This window comes from Vicia villosa, linkage group LG4 (genome assembly GCF_029867415.1).
Source record: "Vicia villosa cultivar HV-30 ecotype Madison, WI linkage group LG4, Vvil1.0, whole genome shotgun sequence".
Taxonomy (NCBI): Eukaryota; Viridiplantae; Streptophyta; class Magnoliopsida; order Fabales; family Fabaceae; genus Vicia; species Vicia villosa.
In genome coordinates, this window is record NC_081183.1 from 117,968,515 (window position 1) to 117,976,523 (window position 8,009).

The window sequence follows — 8,009 nt, forward strand, 5'->3', positions numbered from 1 at the left end:
GGGAGACATATTCATATGCTTATGCTATAGCTGTGTAATTTGTCTTTTGCCGTCTGCTCTTTCTGATCGCAAATTCATATCATTTATATATGTTTTTGTCATCATCAAAAAGGGGGAGATTGTTAGAACAAGATTTGTTCTGATCAATTATCTTAGTTTTGATGATAACAATAATATGAATTTTGCTTAAAATAATATGGTACTCTAATCCAATGCAATTTCCTTTTCAGGAAATATATAAAGAGTATGCATAATTCAGCGCTCAGAAGCTTTGTCTCAAAGGGTTCAGCATGCAACATCAGAACATGGTCTGGCAAGACATCAGAAGATGGTCGAAGCAGAATCAGAACATGGGTCTATGGAAGCATCAGAAGAACATGAGATCAGAAGCACTGAAGTTCTGATGGTATCACGCACAGAAGCACTTCAAGGTCAGAAGATCAGAAGATGCTTTGCACCAAGCTGTTTGACTCTGATGATATTCAAACGTTGTATTCACAAACATCAGATCAGTAGACAACGTCAGTAGACATAGCGTGAACAAGGCTCGAGGTAGTTGACAAAAGCGTATAACATTAAATGCGATGCTGTACGGAACACGCAAAGCATTAAATGCACTCAACGGTCATCTTCTCCAACGCCTATAAATATGAAGTTCTGATGAGAAGCAAGGTTAACGATTCTGAACAAAACAACTCATATTAACTTGCTGAAACTCTGTTCTATTCAAAGCTCAGAATCTTCATCTTCATCAAAGCTCACTGCATTGCTGTTGTAATATATTAGTGAGATTAAGCTTAAACGTTAAGAGAAATATCACAGTTTGTGATTATAGCTTTTAAGAAGCAATTGTAATACTCTTAGAATTGATTACATTAAGTTGTAAGGAACTAGAGTGATCGTGTGGATCAGAATACTCTAGGAAGTCTTAGAGGGTATCTAAGCAGGTTGTAACTAGAGTGATCGTGTGGATCAGAATACTCTAGAAAGTCTTAGAGGGTATCTAAGCAGTTGTTCCTGGAGTGATCAGTGTGTGATCAGAAGACTCTGGAAGACTTAGTTGCTGACTAAGTGGAGAACCATTGTAATCCGTGCGATTAGTGGATTAAATCCTCAGTTGAGGTAAATCATCTCTGCGGGGGTGGACTGGAGTAGTTTAGTTAACAACGAACCAGGATAAAAATAACTGTGCAATTTATTTTTATCTGTCAAGTTTTTAAAGCTACACTTATTCAAACCCCCCCCCCCCCCTTTCTAAGTGTTTTTCTATCCTTCAGATACCATTTGACGGTAAATAAAGAAACTTCAAAGGTTTGTTTCCTCATCAAACTTCTTACCAGCACTTGGAGGTAAGATACCATTTGACGGTAAATAAAGAAACTTCAAGGGTTTGTTTCCTCATCAAACTTCTTACCAGCACTTGGAGGTAAGATACCATTTGACGGTAAATAAAGAAACTTCAAGGGTTGTTTCCTCATCAAACTTCTTACCAGCACTTGGAGAAAAGATACCATTTGACGGTAAATAAAGAAACTTCAAAGGTTGTTTCCTCATCAAACTTCTTACCAGAACTTGGAGGTAAGATACCATTTGACGGTAAATAAAGAAACTTCACCATCTTCCCTTTTGACTTGACGTCTTTGAAGGATCGTCACATGGTCCCGCGCTCTTTTGAGGGGCTAATGACTTTGTTTGAAGGCGGACAAACTGTTTTCGGGGTGAAAACCAACATTTATTGTCCTCTTGAATGTTTAACAGACAAACTGTCTTTCCTTGGGGAAAGACTACCATTTGTTGACTCCGCTGGGGATCATGAACTATCTTCTGGACGAAGACTACCATTCACTGATTCCCCTGGGGAATCATTTGTCAATCTGCTGGGAGATTCTGAATTATTTTCTTTGACGAAAAAGTGGCATCTCTTGACCCTGCTGGGGAAATACCAAACTGTTTTTGAGGAGGAAAAACTACCACTCGTCAATTATGTCGAGGAATCCATATTTCTTAGAGAAGAGAAACGCTTATCGACCCTGTAGGGAATTCCAAAATGCGAAACAGACTATCTTATCTGAAGAAAACTGTCGAGTGTCGCTCTGTAGGAGAATCTCGGCTGAGGAATTCCAAAAGTGAACAAACTATCTCTTGGAGGGAGATTACCATTTGTTGACCTGTTTGGGGAGATCCTCGTGTATGAACTGTTGTCTCGAAGGAAAAAGCTTCTCCGGAACTTGCAGGGGAAACTTGAGTTCATGCCTCAATGACTTAGGCATCACAGGATCAAAGCCTGATTCGACTATGCAATTATGATGTAATGTATGCATGAATGTTATGACAATGATAAAATGTAAAGTGAATGTGAATAGAATTGTCGCAGATGTAAAATCCTATGATACGACTTGAATTCTTGTTGATCAGAAGATGTCCTCTTCTTGTAGTTCGAACTCTGTTGGGAATATCTGGTTATCAGTTGTCCGCTGTCCGAAGTGAGTAATATGAATCGAAGTAAAGACCCGTCATCGGGAGATGTTCGCAAAGCGACCTCATGGAGAAATCTTGGTTCTCGGAGTCTCAACCGTTCTCGGAGCAACTGTTTGCATTCTTCCTATTGTTTGTAAACCTCAGAAAGAAATTTCACCTTTATTTTTGCAAGTAAATTCATTTTTATTTTATGAAAACATTTGTTTCATGAAATTGACTGTTTAAACTTAAAATGCATTTCAAGAAACTGAAAAAGACTCGATTGCAAAGAAAAGCACAAGGCTCAAATTAATATATATGGAATGGTAATCAGCCAAATGCTTGATTCCATGGAGTATTTACAAAGTTGGAAATTGGTAATTTTTTGGGAAAAGGGCTACGATGAAACGTGACGACCGTTATCTTTCCCTTCCACTCCGGGTTGCGCTGTATTCGTGCTTCGTAGAAGATGACCTACTGCTGATGAACACTCCGCTATGGATTTTGAATGATCAAGTTTGTCCTGAACACAGTTACTTGCCATATATCCCTAACTTTTGCGTAAACTACCCCTTTCGGGTTTTAAGTCTACCGGGATTGATTAATATATTTTTTATGTCTCTAACTTTTGCCTGAATCGCCCTTTCGGGTTTTCGATTCACCGAGACGCTCTTTTTTGCCTAAGTCGCTCTTTGCGAGTTTTCAACTTAGCGAGCTGTTCTTTTAATTATTTAGGCGAAGTATTTCTTGACTGCGTCGACGTTCACAGGACGGGTGAATTCTTCTCCATCCATAGTCGTGAGTATTAAGGCTCCTCCTGAGAAAGCTCTCTTGACCACGTAGGGGCCGTCATAATTGGGAGTCCATTTCCCTCTCGAATCTGTGAGAAAAGATTGAATCTTTTTGAGTACAAGGTCGCCTTCTTTGATTGTGCGAGGTCGAACCTTTTTGTCGAAAGCTTTCTTCATTCTTTGTTGATATAGCTGTCCGTGGCATAAAGCTGTCATGCGCTTTTCTTCGATTAAGTTCAATTCATCGAATCTGCTTTGACACCACTCGGCTTCTGTTAATTTTGCCTCCATCAAAACTCTCATTGATGGAATCTCAACCTCTATAGGTAGGACTGCCTCCATGCCATATACAAGGGAGAAAGGAGTTGCTCCAGTCGAAGTACGTACTGATGTACGGTAACCATGAAGAGCATACGGGAGCATTTCATGCCAATCTTTGTAAGTGATGACCATCTTCTGAATGATTTTCTTGATGTTTTTGTTAGCTGCTTCTACAGCTCCATTCATCTTTGGTCTGTAAGGAGATGAGTTGTGATGTTCGATCTTGAATTCTTCACAAAGCTCCTTCATCATTTTGTTATTCAAATTTGACCCATTGTCAGTGATTATCTTGCTAGGAATGCCGTAGCGACAGATGATGTGATTCTTGATAAACCTGACGACAACTTGTCTTGTAACGTTTGCATATGAAGCTGCTTCAACCCATTTGGTGAAATAGTCTATGGCTACCAAGATGAAGCGATGTCCGTTGGACGCTTTTGGTTCGATCATTCCAATCATGTCGATTCCCCACATGGAGAAAGGCCAAGGGGAAGAGAGTATGTTGAGAAGAGATGGTGGCACATGAATTCTATCGGCGTAGATCTGGCATTTGTGACACCTCTTTGCGTACTGGTAGCAATCTGACTCCATCGTCAGCCAATAATATCCTGCTCTCAGTATTTTCCTTGTCATGGTATGTCCATTGGTGTGAGTACCAAAGGAACCTTCATGTATTTCTCTCATGAGTATTTCTGCTTCTTTTCTGTCAACGCATCTGAGCAGAACCATGTCGAAGTTTCTCTTGTACAGAACATCTTCATTCAGAAAGAATCTACAAGCTAACTTTCTCAAAGTCTTTCTATCTTTCTTTGATGCCCCAAGAGGGTACTCTTGCTTTTGAAGAAAGTTCTTGATGTCGTGATACCACGGTTTGTCGTCGATGATTGCTTCTACTGTGAACACATGAGCGGGCCTATCCAGGCGCATAACATCGATCCGAGGAATGTCATTCCAATGATTTATCCTAATCATGGAAGAGAGTGTGGCTAATGCATCAGCCAAATTGTTTTCTTCACGAGGAATGTGATGAAAATCTACCCTGTCGAAGAATGGTAATAATCTTCTCGCGTAGTCTTTGTAAGGAATTAGCCCTGGTTGGCGTGTTTCCCATTCTCCTTTGATTTGATTGATGACCAAAGCAGAATCTCCGTATACATCCAAGTGTTTGATTCTTAGATCCACGGCTTCTTCGAGACCCATGATGCAAGCTTCATATTCGGCCTCATTGTTTGTGCATTTGAAAGTTAATCTGGCAGTAAATGGAATATGGGTACCCTGAGGTGTAACAATGATTGCCCCAATTCCTCGTCCATAAGCATTGACAGCTCCGTCAAAGATCAAGCCCCACTGGGATCCTATCTCAGGTCCTTCGTCTGGTAGTGGCTCGTCGTAATCTTTCATCTTGAGGTACATGACGTCCTCGTCCGGAAAGTCGAAACTGGTTGATTCATGACCATTGAGTGGGTGGTGAGCCAGGTGCTCAGCTAGAATGCTTCCTTTCACGGCTTTCTGTGCGTGATACTCAATGTCGTATTCTGATAACAACATCTGCCAACGGGCAATTCTCCCGGTTAAGGCAGGCTTCTCAAAGATGTACTTGATTGGATCCATATGAGAGATCAAACAAGTAGTATGTCGAATCATGTACTGGCGGAGACGCTTGGCAGCCCAGGCCAAAGCACAACACGTCTTCTCGAGCATGGAGTAGCGGGATTCACAGTCAGTGAATTTCTTGCTCAGGTAGTAGATGGCATGCTCTTTTCTCTTTGTCTCGTCTTGCTGTCCAAGGACACAACCCATGGAATCTTCTAAGACGGTTAAGTACATTATCAAAGGTCTTCCTTCCACTGGAGGAGACAAGATGGGTGGTTCGAGCAGATATTCCTTAATGCTGTCGAACGCTTTCTGACAATCGTCTGTCCAGACGCAACTTTGATTTTTCCGTAGAAGTTTGAAAATAGGAGCGCAAGTTGCAGTCATGAGATATATGAATCTCGAGATGTAATTCAGACGTCCAAGAAATCCTCTAACTTGTTTCTCGGTTCTGGGCGAAGGCATTTCTTGAATTGCCTTGACTTTGTCTGGATCTACTTCAATTCCTCGTTTGCTGACAATGAAACCAAGGAGTTTTCCTGAGTAGACACCAAAGGTGCACTTGTTGGGGTTCAGGCGAAGCTGAAACTTCCGTAAGCGTTGAAATAACTTTGTCAGATTCTGTATGTGATCTTCTTCATTTTCTGATTTGGCAATCATGTCGTCCACATAGACTTCCACTTCCTTATGCATCATGTCGTGGAAAAGCGTAGTCATGGCCCTTTGATAAGTTGCCCCTGCGTTCTTTAGTCCAAAAGGCATAACACGATAGCAGAACGTGCCCCAGGGGGTGATGAAAGCTGTTTTTTCCATGTCTTCAGGTGCCATTTTGATTTGGTTGTATCCTGAAAATCCGTCCATGAACGAGAAAACTTTGGATTTTGCTGTACTGTCTACCAACATATCAATATGTGGTAAAGGAAAATCATCCTTAGGGCTAGCTTTGTTCAAATCTCTGTAGTCGACGCACATGCGGACTTTTCCGTCTTTCTTAGGAACGGGAACAATGTTAGCTAACCACTGAGGGTATTCTGAAGTGACGAGGAAACCTGCGTTGATCTGCTTTTGAACTTCCTCTTTGATTTTCATGGCCATCTCCGGATGAGTTCTTCTTAATTTTTGCTTGACCGGAGGGCATTCTGCTTTTAATGGCAAGTGATGCTCCACTATACTGGTATCCAACCCTGGCATATCTTGATAAGACCAAGCGAAGACATCTGAGAATTCTTTGAGCAGCTGTATCAAACTCTCTCTGATCTCTGAACTGAGCGAAGCTCCAATCTTAACCTCTTTTCTGTTTCCATCGGAACCAAGGTTAATGATCTCTAGAGGCTCATTGTATGGCTGAATGGCCTCTTCCTTTTGTTGAAGTAACCGTGAAATTTCCTTTGATATTTCTTCGTCTTCTTCTTCCTCTGCCTCGAATACAGGAAACTCAAAGCTTGGAGAAGTCATACGGTCGCACGTTTCAACGGGGTATTTTATGATTAATCTGCATATGTGTGATAAGTTTTATTTAGACAACGAGGGAAGACTCGGTGTATGCAGTTAATGGAATATTTGATGTTTTTTAAGGGTGTTTTTTAGGATTACCAATTTCCGAAAAAAGAAAAGGGAAAACTAAACGAAGGAACAGAATGACATTTTTATTTATTGACAGTCATTTCTTGAAACAAAGACCCTATAAAACAAAACTCTATTGCTTTGGGCGAAGCAAAGAGGGACATTTTCCTAAGAAATAGTAAAATGCAAAGCCCTATGAAACATCTCTTCACCCTGGGCTATGGTGAGAGGACAAAATAACGGTGAAAGTTCCTACTTAGGAGTGCGAACAACAGTTGAAACTTCAACAGCTGTCCAGTAGTGGCGAACCCCATTGTGCACTAAGTAATCTGGAACCTTAGGCTTAAGCTGGCCTGTGGTAGGTCTTGATTTACCAACCACTGTCTTTGCAACACTCAGACGATCTTCTTCTACTTCAGCAGACTGAGCGGTGTGAGCATACCCATTTCCGAGTGGAGTATGTCGGTTTTTCTTTTGAGGAAACTTCCAATCTTCTGAATGGAGAGACTCGTTGTCGGAGACACTTTCGAGATCATCCTCTTCTGTATTTTGGTCTTGCTCTTCTCCCAAGATGGCATTGACTAGATATGTGAACTCTAGATCCGTAGCCTCGGAAGGTGACTTGGGGATATAATCCTCAATGATGATTTCACCAGTAGATGATGATGAATAGCAAGGGTTATACATCTCTTTTGGCTGAGAGAGGTACTCATAATCAATGTTCCATCCAGTTGGAACAATATCTTCAAGAGAGATTCTTGAACTTTCAGGAGCGGAGTATTTCACCATGTAGTCGAATTTTCCGCTTGGTTCTCCTAATGTATCCCAAGTCTCTTCGGGGATAGGAGGAACTTCTTCTGATGAACCATGACTTCTGGTGGTGAAGCTGTCAGTAACTTCATCCCTGCTTGGTTGAGTCTTACTTTCAGATCCTTTAGTCGGATAACAGCAAGGTGAATCAGACTCTGGTAGGGAGATGTATCCTGCTTTGTTAAGATAGGATAACCATTCCTCTTCATCGGTGTTTTCCGTACCGATGGTATTGACTGTTTGTTGAACAGGTTGAAGAAAACCTCCACTGCAGAAAGTTTCTTGAATTGGAAGAACTACCTCAATTCCTGGAATAGCTTTTGATGATGTTGGAAAGAATCCAATTCCTGTTCTGTTCTTGTTGTTGGTAGGAATATTAATGTGCCCCCAACCACTGGTAGTGCCATCCTTTACAACTTGGATTGCATCTTTGTATGAAGAGATAGACGCTGCTTTCTCCTTTCCTTTGTCCAA